General features: G+C 40.8%; 1 protein-coding gene across 7 annotated transcripts in view; it reads right to left on the reverse strand.

Moving 5' to 3' along the window:
* Positions 1–9,315, reverse strand: part of LOC1273882 (signal peptide peptidase-like 3) — a 32,849-nt gene extending 23,534 nt beyond the window's left edge. For 2 of the 7 annotated variants that reach the window (XM_061663664.1, XM_061663665.1), the window contains exons 1-2: positions 9,198–9,315; positions 6,298–6,961 (exon numbers count right to left, since the gene is read on the reverse strand). The gene's annotated coding sequence lies outside the window, so the exon portion shown is untranslated. Of the gene's footprint in view, positions 1–6,297; positions 6,962–8,010; positions 8,291–9,126 lie in introns of those variants that run through there. The other 5 variants (XM_061663662.1, XM_061663666.1, XM_061663670.1 and 2 more) reach the window with 5 other exon arrangements.
* Positions 9,316–11,548: the final 2,233 nt, after the last annotated feature.

Below are 11,548 nucleotides of genomic sequence, written 5' to 3' on the forward strand. Positions count from 1 at the left end.
TGGCCGCGTGAAATTTGATTGGATTGGGTGGTGCTAGGCACAGGGTATTAGATTGATTGAGCATGCATTTTGTCTGCACAGGCGTCAATAGACGCATTATGATGATAATTAATCTGCGAGCATGATTAAGTTGTATTAAATTATCATTTCAAGCGCAGGAAAGCTCCTGCGGAGATGATTAGTTTTTCCATAATAGGTGAAAAGTGAGGTCATTGTACATGTCTCGGAAGGGTTGCAAAGGCTTTCAGATTAGGCCCAATTAAAGCGGCTTCATATTCCACATGAACCTGGCAAGCGGGTTAAAAGACTTTCTTGTGCTTTCATCTCCATGCATGAATATGAACATACACTGAAGATCATATAATTTTATTCACTTGAACCTTTTTTACGCATTAAAAACAGCAATTTTAACAAAATATATTTAAAATGCAGTGAAAATGGTGTGCGAATTTTACTTTTGATTGTAAACTACTACTACCGGAACTACTACATTCATTTTGTTTTATCGTTCTGCTCTAAACTATTAACGATTACGACCCATTGAAGAAATTCTTGATTTGTTAATTACATAATTGATTTTTTCATTACTTTTGTTGGCATTCATAAAAAAAATGGGAAATCAGATTTACAAACTAAACACCAACACTAAACACAATACTACAATAGTATTCGGTACCACGTTATATCATATGTTTATATCAGTGTTATTTCAAAGATCTTTTAAATCGTTAAGTTAACATATATATATATATATATATATATAATTATAAGTCGTGGATTAGAATTCGTTACGTTTATTCGTCACAAAGGTCCGGAAATAAAAGAGGACGATCCTCTTACTGCAGGTCGCTGGCGGTCTTCTACTTTATCATTATAGGATAAATGCGCAGAAGGCGGTTTATCCGTGTTGTTTAGGATTGTGGGTTTGATCCTATAATTCCTCCGGGGGAAGAAAAAGGACGTCCTCGTCCGTAATTGTATTCGTCCGTAGAATGAAGGACTCTCTTGGTAGAGAGTAGCAATTGCATTGGTGTTTCCGTTACTTAGTGGTTATACATTTTGGGCACCTAGATCCTAGCTACTAACAAAAAATCGTAACATAACCTATTCTTAAAACTAAAGACCGATGTGTGACCAACTTAATTTACAGTGATCTATTTACTATCTCTGCCAATTAGCCCATTATTCGTTTCATTACCAAAAAGAGGAATAGGAGAAAAATATTGAGAAACAACCATAATGGCTTTAATTTGATTGATTGCAGTTTTTTCTTATTCTCTTTAGTTTACTCTTATTTCGTTTAACGTTTCTGCCGATTTTTATAGTTTTAATATTATTTTGTAGACAGGTTGTCATTTGAAATCGTGGGTCTAACTTTTTTCTAACTCCTTTTTTAATCAAAACGCCATTTCCTTCCTTTATTGTAGGAGGTTCTTCTTTCTGTTCGTTATTCTTTTCCATTTTCTTTTTTGCTTTTTCTAGATTGCATATTACCTTATCAAATATCTCTTTTGAGTGAGTCATAATTATCCTAGGGTCTATTGTGTTGGTTTGATTAAACACAATTTCGTTAGGTGTGAAATTTGTTGCCGAATGTACACTATTGTTGTACAAAGATACAGTAAGCTGAATGATATCGGCTGTATTGAGTGAAGTAAATTTTTGCTTATTTGAGTTGAAAATTTCGATAATTGTACTGTGCGTTTTCTCTACCTGGCCGTTGGATTCCGAGCTAGAGGCAAATTCTAATTCGATTTGAAGACTGTCTAAGAATCCTCGTAGCTGAATGCTTCTGAATGAACATTCGTGGTCGCATACTATCTTTCGTGGGGTTCCGAAGGTAGAGATATAACGTGTAAGGCCAGATTGTATGTCTATCGTATTTCTTGATTCAATCTTGATGAGCTGCAAATGTTTAGAGAATGCACACACAAACGATAAGAAATAGTTCTTGTCTATGCCAAAAATATCCATGTGGATTCTTTCTAACGGAGCTTTTGTTATTGGTCTTGGCGAAATTTTTATATTATATGGCCGGCGTTCGTATTTGTGTTGGGCACATATTTTACAGGAATTAACATATTCTCGTATATGCTGAACCATTTTAGGAAAATAATACGATCTTTTCAGTTGCTGCTCGATCTCTTGGATGCCTCTATGCGCACGATTATGAGCTTGCTGTACGATTTCGTATTTATCGTCGTCTAACACGACGTCCTCGACAAGATTCGGAGCTATTACCAAATGAGAAAGTACATCTGTAGAATACGTCCTACATGCTTCTTGGATTAGTTGTAACAGGCTTTCAGGGGCGTATATTGCGCTTTGTTTTCCATCGTGGAATTTCATCAGATACGATTCAATCTCCTCGGAATTAAATGAATTTTTACAAATGGTTGTTCTATGGTGTCTGGGAAAAGGAGATTCTTCGTAAATTTGTTCTTGTTCCGCTAGTTTGAAGAATATTTGGTTTCTATAAGAATTCACTGGTCTTTCGGTAAAGTGTACAAAGAAGTCTTCTGAAGTCTCTGCGGAATGGCGTGTGTTCGTATCTGAATGTGTTGTTTGCAATAAATTATCTGAGTTGGTCTCATTGTTGTTCATTTCTAGTTTCCTACTAAGGGCATCGGCGACTACGTTTGCTTTACCTTCCTTATAGGTCACATCATAATCATAATTTTCTAATTCTAATCTCCACCGAATGATTTTTGAATTTTTAGAAGAATTTTTAATAAAAATTAGAGGTTTGTGGTCTGTTACTAAGGTAAATTTATGACCAAAAAGATAAGGCTTGAATTTTTCGACCGCCCAAATGATGGCTAAGGCCTCTTTCTCTGTTGTAGAATAGTTTACCTCAGCGTGGTTTAGGGTTCTAGAAGCGAACGCAATTGGGTGGTCTTTACAGTCGAATAGCTGGGAAAGGACTGCGCCTAATGCGTAGTTAGAGGCATCGGTGGTCAATATAAATGATTTAGAAAAATCTGGGTATGCCAAAATGGGATCCATTATTAGCATTTTCTTTGTCTTTTCGAAAGCTTCGATGTATTCGGGATCCATTAAATTGAGTACCTGGTCTTTTTTTAAATATTTGGTCATTGGCCTAGTTATTTTAGCAAAATCTTTTATGAACTTTCTGTAGTATCCTAAAAGACCCAAATATTGTTTAATCTCTTTTTCGTTTGATGGCAGTTGCCAATTGATTATTTCTTTAATTTTATCTGGGTTGGGCTTAATGCCATCTTTTGTAACGATGTGGCCGAGAAATTCACAATTTTTCTTCAAAAACTCGCATTTCTTTATTTGGACTTTTAGATTTGCTTTCTGTAGCTTTTCTAATACTAGGTTGAGATTTGAAAGATGGATTTCCAAATTTCTTCCGAATACTATCACATCGTCTAGATACACATAGCATTTTTCGCCTATGAGTTCTCCTAGAATGTTGTTCATTGCCCTTTGGAAAGTCGATGGAGCGTTCTTAAGGCCAAATGGCATTCGCAAAAATTCGTAATGGCCACATTCTGTGCTAAAAGCTGTTTTTTCTTGTGAAGAAGGTTCCAGTTCTATTTGGTGAAAACCACTCTTTAGGTCGAGGGTAGAAAAATATTCTGACCGTCCCAGATTGTCGAAAATATCGTCGATTTGGGGAATCGGATACTTGTCGTCAATTGTAACGTCGTTAAGTTTCCTATAGTCAATAACCACGCGAAAATTTTCTGCTCCTGTAGCGTCGCTCTTTTTTGGGACGACCCAAATAGGTGCGTTCCAAGGAGAATTCGAGTGTTTAATAACCCCACTGGTGAGCATTTCCTGAATTTGCGTTTTAACTATATTTTTATGAGCGTGTGGATATCTATATGACTTTGTGTAGATAGGTTTATCTGTTGTAGTTTTAATATGATGTTTTATTTTAATTGCAGCGGACAGCTTTTCGTTTTCTTTGGGAATAATTTGTGTGTATTTTTTAATTGTTTGGATCAATTTTATTTTTTCAAATTCATTAAGATGGTCTGTTTTTATTTGATCTTCTAGTTTATTTTCTTCTATGTGAGGTAAACAGTTCAACATGAAGAATTCTTTTGATAATGGTTCTATAGGGTGTTTATGAAATTCTATTGTTTGATTCAGTAAAGTTATAGTTTCGTTTTTATAGTTAAGAATAGATTCGAGGGTTGATAATGTTTCCGTACCAATTAAACCATCGAAAAAATCGTGAAACTTTTTTTCGTAAAGTTCGATAGGGGGCAACTTTGGCCCCAGGAAAAATGTTTCGCCTTTTGAGGAAACTGTAAAGTTACCATACATGTTCTTTACGGATGTATGATGACATTCTTTTGATCCTTTTAATATTCCTGGTCGCAATAGATTTTTATTCGCGCCAGAATCAATAAGAATATTTAATGTTCTTTGATGATATTTATCTAATATTTTAATATAAGGAAGAAAGTTATGCTTGTTCAGGGCTATTCCGGAAATTTCGGTTCTGAAGCAAAGCAAAAATTTTCATCACTGTTTTGTTCATTATTGTTTTCCAAAATTTCATGATTATTTGTTGATCTATTAAGGGTTAGCTTTGAGCGAGTTGTGTTCGTTTCCATAGGAGTGTAATGGTTGTTTACCGTGTTAGTGTGTGTACGATTTGCATTTGGATAACGCGAATTGTGTTGTAAATTTAATGGTCGGTTATCTTTTTTATCATTGAAAAATGTTTTAGAACCTGTCTGCACATTTGCATCATAATCACGTTTATTTTTAAGCTTACATAAAAATGTGTAGGCGTCATTTACGTCTTTAGGTCGAGTAGCATGAACATAGCCAAAATAATCGTCTTGCAGGCCTGCCATAAATGCGGCCAACGAATCCTCTTCTATAAAATGACTTATTGCTTCCCAATTGTTGCTGTATAATGGATTTTGTTTAGCAATATTTTTTATTTTTTCGACTATTTCTTTGTGACCATGATAATACTTGTGTATTGTCATATTTTTAGTCAATTTCCACTGCCATAATTGGCATTTGTAAGTGGAAATTTCTTGGCGGTCGCCGAAAGCATTTATTAATATTGCTTTAATCTCATCGAATTTATGAGGGTTACCCTCTTGGCAGACGACATCATTTGCCTTTCCTATTAATTTTCCACTTACGACAATTTCGTACATTTTAAATATATCGACAGATACCATAGGTCTGAAAATATTCAGAGTGGTTTCAACTTTGGAAATCCAAGCCAATAGTTGTTTTTTATTACCATCAAATGATGGTAGCTCTTTTATTAAATCCGGAATTACGAAAAAATCGCTCCGTTGGCTAGGAGTGTTCGTATTCACATGCACCTGATCGTGTGTTCTATCGCTTTGTTGCCCCTCCACGTGTATCGTCGAGAACGCTGTCTCAAGCGAGATCTGCCTTTGTGTTAGTGCCGTGATTTCGTTTGCTATACGTGATAGCTGCTCGGCAATTTGGTCCATACCGTCGCCTTGTATTGATAGGTCACTGAGGGTCAGTTCTCTTGTATTAGCGGTAGGAATATAGGCTAACTCGTGGTTTGATTCGAGGGAAGGGAAAGAATCACTTTCAGTGCTTGAGTCGTTGGCTCGAATTTGCCACATTAAAGCAAAAAAAAACGCAACAAAATTACTTTTCCACTTATAATGCTTCTCTTTTTTTTAAATTGAAATGAGAATAAAACAATAGTAGATGAGACGTTATTGCAAAAACGTTCTCTTCCGTTACTTACGGAGATTCGTCGTTTACGGGAGCGGGTGCTAAGGCGATAGGCGGGGGAACCTCGAATCACACAACGGATAAACCTACTTGTCGTGGATGCTGCAAGCGGATTCCGAACGTAGCCTTTTTTAATCAGCTACTGCCACTGTTTATAACCTAACACCATTTACTAGCACACAGTTTAACTCCGCACGGCTGCGCCAATTATAAGTCGTGGATTAGAATTCGTTACGTTTATTCGTCACAAAGGTCCGGAAATAAAAGAGGACGATCCTCTTACTGCAGGTCGCTGGCGGTCTTCTACTTTATCATTATAGGATAAATGCGCAGAAGGCGGTTTATCCGTGTTGTTTAGGATTGTGGGTTTGATCCTATAATTATATATATATATATATATATATAAGACCTTAACAGCAGCACTCAAGAGCATAATGTTAGTTTGTTGCACCATCGAAATGACCTTGGAAAATTAGCAAACAGAAAAACAAACATCCTTCCAAACTTCGTCCCAAATACATCCTAAGCGAACGGAGCAGATTCGAACTAAATTTAGCATAAATATTTAACGCTTACCATCCAAACCGCTAAACTGGTTCCAGCCCGATCCACTTGCGCCTGTGCAGCCCGGTGAATGTCGTCCACTTCGGATCGCCGCCGTTGTCGTCGTCGAGGTCAAGCACAAGATTCAACTCGTACAATCATTTGATCATCGGCGAGCGTAGCTGCAGCAACCCCACCAACAACGTCCGACAAGATCCTCGGGCCCGATGGATTATCGGCACCCACAGACAGCCACGCGCAAACGATGCGGATAAAGCGATGTATTTGAAGCTTTACTTAAATTTTTGCATCCAGCACCAACAGCGGGGGACCGGGAGAGAAGGATGTTCCAGTGTTCCAACGAGCGTAGCTGGGCCCACTACAACCGATTCCGCAACGTGAATTGGGAACAGACTGGCGGGACGGCTTCTCTTTCCACCCCCGCCGCTTCGATCGGGAAGACTGGTGCTGGGGATTTTGGTTTGGCGCAAAAGGTCAAACACGACGCAGAGCTACTACGCTCAGCTCAAAACAAACGCACACGTACGCACACACACTGAACACAGCTTGCTTCTATTGGGCAATCGCGCACGCTTTCTCACGCTTACGCACACACTCGCTCACGCACGGCACAACACGACACAGGGAGAGGGCGGATGAATGGACGCCGTCTGTTGTCAATAGTGCGCTGACACAGCTGATTGGGTAATAATTGAAGCAAAATTAAATTTCTTCTACCATTAGAAACCTTTCCCCGTTCTTCCCACATGCACTTCTTTCGGGAAGGGTTTTGTGACGTACGTTTTGTAGTTATTAATGGAAGCTTTTGGGACAAGCGAAGGAATCCCTCCAATGTGTACCGTATGTTTGTTTATTCATAATGCTGATGGCGATGAATGAACGGTGGAAACGTTCATTTTCGTGCGGGTAAAAAGGATGGGAAAAGGGGGGTTAGAAAAACGCGGCGAGAGCAGAGGAAGGTTTACCGACAGCAAACAGTAAACAAACAATGGTGTCACATTTATGGAGAATGATTTCCCTCTAGCCAGTTGAAAAGAGAACACAACCCCATGATGTTTGACGTCCCTTCCCCTGGCGGTATGTGAAAAAAGAAAAGCCAAATCTGTTCAGGTGACAACCGTGCTGTTGCACCGCTGTCGACAGTCTTCGTTCCCCACAGAACTCCTCCTGCTTTCTATTTTCGGGGAGGAATCGTACAAGGTGTGAAAATGCTGTACATCGAAGCAGCCCGATTACCGCTGTAACCCAGTTACCATGCCAGTTCACTGCCGCTGTACTGTAGCGACGCGTACAGCCCTTGTCCCTCGGTACAGCCGCGTGAGGCGATGGATTACGTTCGCTTCTCGTGCGCCCTGCTCACTTACGCCCAGGTGAGCCAGCACAGCACAACACGGCACCGAGCCGTGCCTTTCACTTGTCTGCTAACTGAGCGGTGCTCACTGCTGTTCACTCTTTTGCACCCATCTGGCTCCTGTTTGTTTTCCCTTTGGAAGGCATCACAATTTTCCCCATGCAGCTTCAGGCCGACTAGAATCACTACCCACGCAGGAACACTTTTTTGTTTACACTGTGTACAGAGCAGCACTGCACAAGGACATCGGTTGAATGGGGTTTTTACTTCTTCTCGGGAGCACATACACCGTCCCGGTCGGTCACAAACGTTTCTTGAAACTGTATGCAAATTGAACTGAATCCCACGCAATTTTCCATCGTTTTTTTTTTCACCTTTCTTATTTTTGCATTTACGAAAATATTAATCGCACGCGTACGCAAACGAAAAAAAAAACTACCGGAAACTGAATTTTACAGGGCAGGGGTTTTCTTCACGCTTCTTGTTCCGCTCCGCGGCTCGAAAGGAAAACCGCACAACTCGCTGGCCACTGGCACGGACGGACTGGGCGACACAACACGACGGCAGCCACACAACGACTACCATCACCATCACCACCACCACCGACGAGATGTTGGTTGTACGGTGAGCGTTGCGGGTGCTTCCCCCTTACGCGTTCCGTTTCTGGGCCAGAGGAGCATAGCTTTCATTCAGGGTCCACCACTACTTGCCACACGGCGCATTCGCTTTTCGCCCCTCTACCACACCCCCCCCCCCATCAACCATTCGCCTACTGACAATGGTTGTGCTTTTTTCGAGACCTCTCCTATACACATCTACACAGAAAACACACACACACACACAACATACACAACTAGACGTGCAACGCACACTTCTATGCGCAAGCATACACACGCACACACATATGCACGCATTTACAGGGGGTATCTTTCCCACCCCACCAGCAGGCTGAGGTGTGAAAACTCTACCCCTGGAGATGCACGAGCTGCATTTTGGAGCAAATGTTGCTCTGCACTCCACGGCATCGGGGATTGTTTTTACACGCTCAATGTGCCCTTTTCCCATAAGTGAGTTACTGCAGTGTAGTGATGGAGAAAAGAATGCATACTTCCACCAAAATGTGTGGAGAACGGTCCCGTTTCTCTTTTCCTTTGCTGTTTTCATTTTTCCCCCACAGCTGTCAATTGCTGTATTCGCTCGAAGTTTGGTATCCAACAACGCGTTTAGGTTGATGATTTGTTTTAATGTTACTGCTCGCAAGTACATTCAGCTCAACCAATCTGTTTTGCGTTCTCGTTGTTCACGTTCTCATTGCTCCAGCACCGATGCCCTCTGGCATTCTGTTAACTTTGTCACTCTTCCCAAGATCCAGCACCAACAGCTCCTGCACAAACCTGCCCTTGGTGTGGATAACAAAACAAAAAACCTGCCACAATAGCTGTATGTTGCCTTTTTCTTTCCGGCGTTTATCCCGTCCGTTCAACACTTACTTCGTCACAACACAACAACCGAAAATGGGTAACAATTGTGTAAAGCAAACCAATCGAAGAACTTGACCCACCGTAATTCATCCGCAACAGCGTGCGTTCGGAACGATATTCCTAGGCAAATTCTTCACAACCGAACGCAAAGCCTGCGAGTGTTTGTTTATGGTTCGTCTGACATTTGGTGAAGTGGCCTCTCCACCTGCGCAGCTTTTGTCATGCGAGAACTGTGCCGAGAACGTTGTTCACGATCTGTTTTTGCTTGATTTATCTTCTTTTTTGGTTGAAATTTCCATTTTTCTTCATTTAACATTTCACTTAAAATATTCCACGCAAATGTTCGACGCAGGTAACGAACATTTTGTTTTTATTAGGAATAGTACAGCGAGCAAATACTTTATGAGAAATCTGACAGTTTGCAGGGTTCGCTCTGCCGTACGCTTGCAGTGCTACTCAACCGATTGCTCTTTCTATTGCTAAGTGTTGATAATGGTCTACTCTAAAGAAATTTGAAATTGTTTATGATTTACGATATGTTTGCTATTTCATTGTAATTTTTGAAAAATTTCAACAATATTTAATAAATAATGGCGCGTGGATATATTTAAAATCTGTTTTATAATCATCCTGTCATGCTTTCCATGGCGTGTCGCATATGCAGTACAGGTTGACTCCGAGTTCTCGGATTTTCGCGTATGTCGAATCACACGGTTCAGGAATCACGAATCACCAGCCGAAATATAGCTACTTTTCGTGTAATTTGTAATGGGTAGCTCCAGATAGACTGGAATCAGCTATGTAACATCATGCTGCGGTACAACTTTCCTGGAAAGTTGATCCGGCTGTTAGGGCCATCATGAATGGGGCGCAATGCAAGGTGAGAGTATCGAAAATGACGTCGGAATCGTTCGAATCACACAGAGGTCTGAGGCAAGGTGACGGACTCTCCTGTCTGCTCTTCCACATTGCTCTGGACGGTGTCATTCGCAGCACGTGGCTGGACAACGACATCCGTGGCATCCAGAAGACTAAAGCCCGCACGAAATGTGAGATATATCGCACAATGATTCGCCCAGTGGCTCGCTATGCACAAGAGTCGTGAATCATCCGAGCGGAGGATTCAAACGCTCTGGGCGTGTATGAGCGACTCATCCTCCGGACCATCTTTGGCGGTGTGTTGTACGGCTGAGCTACACGGCGAATCAAGTTTCCTTACGGAAGCGAAGGCTGGCAGGATACGATTACTGGGGCATGTTATGAGGATACTGGACTCGTGCCTCTCCAAGAAGGTGTTCAACAGCAATCCCCAGTTCGGCATAAGGCGCACGGGAGCACAGCGAACTCGATGGCTGGATCAGGTGAAGCGAGATCTGTCGGAGATCGGGTGTCTACATGGATGGGAGGCTGCAGTCAGTGACTGAGCATTCTGGAGAAAATTTGTTGACCGAGCCATGTCACGACGACGTGCTCCATCTTGAGCAGGCCAACAATAGAGAGAGAGAGAGAGAGAGAGATAGAGAAAGAGAGAGAGGATGGTCTCATCCACTAAATTAATAATTCGATATAATTCTGACTAAAGACTTCAATTTTGAATATTTTCGAAGAATTTTTAAAATCCGATTAAAAATTGCAATATATTTGCATTTAGTGTATATATATTACTGTATCTCCCCATCTGCGTATAAGATGTACCGCGTATCTCGGGGATTACCTGTATACGGCATTTGCTAGAGCACTGCATAAGCCATCTGTACGAAGAACGAAATACAGTTTCGCTACTTCCACATAGATGGCGCCACTATGAAGACCGTGTACAGTGCTTGACAAACGTTTTTCAAATCGATTCGATTAAAATTAAGAACATAGTCAGAATGCTAAATAGCTATAAGCTATAAATTCAATATTTATACACTCCTCTTGTAACGTGTATTTTGTTTTACATTCTGGTCGTGTTGAAGAGACCTTCAAAATCAACAAAAGCACAACTAGACAATCAACAAAAAGACAAACAATAACAAACCAGTAATAAACCAAGAAACGTTATGTATTTTAACGACATTTTTATTGGAAAAGATTATTTTGAATGACTTCATCTACAAGATGATCTTCTTCATGTCGGCCTTTACATGGTTCCTAAACATAAGCACTGCACAACCAGATAGTCGACTGCAACGGGAGGTTGGTCCGGTTGGGATTCGAACGTCTCCTGGATTGTTTGCGTATGTTCTTCTTCTTTTCTTTTTGGTGTAACAATTTACACGGTCGTGTCTATACAGGCTTTCAGAATTTATTTAATACCTCACATTCGGATAATCAGTATCCTCTGATCCACGGCGGGTTTAGACGTTGTTAAGTCGTGCATGTTGACGACTATATCTCGCGTCCCTCTTTATTATTGCGTATGTAACACTTTGGAAGCTGAGTTGCG

The sequence above is a fragment of the Anopheles gambiae genome, chromosome 2, assembly GCF_943734735.2.
Source record: "Anopheles gambiae chromosome 2, idAnoGambNW_F1_1, whole genome shotgun sequence".
In the NCBI taxonomy this organism is placed as follows: Eukaryota; Metazoa; Arthropoda; class Insecta; order Diptera; family Culicidae; genus Anopheles; species Anopheles gambiae.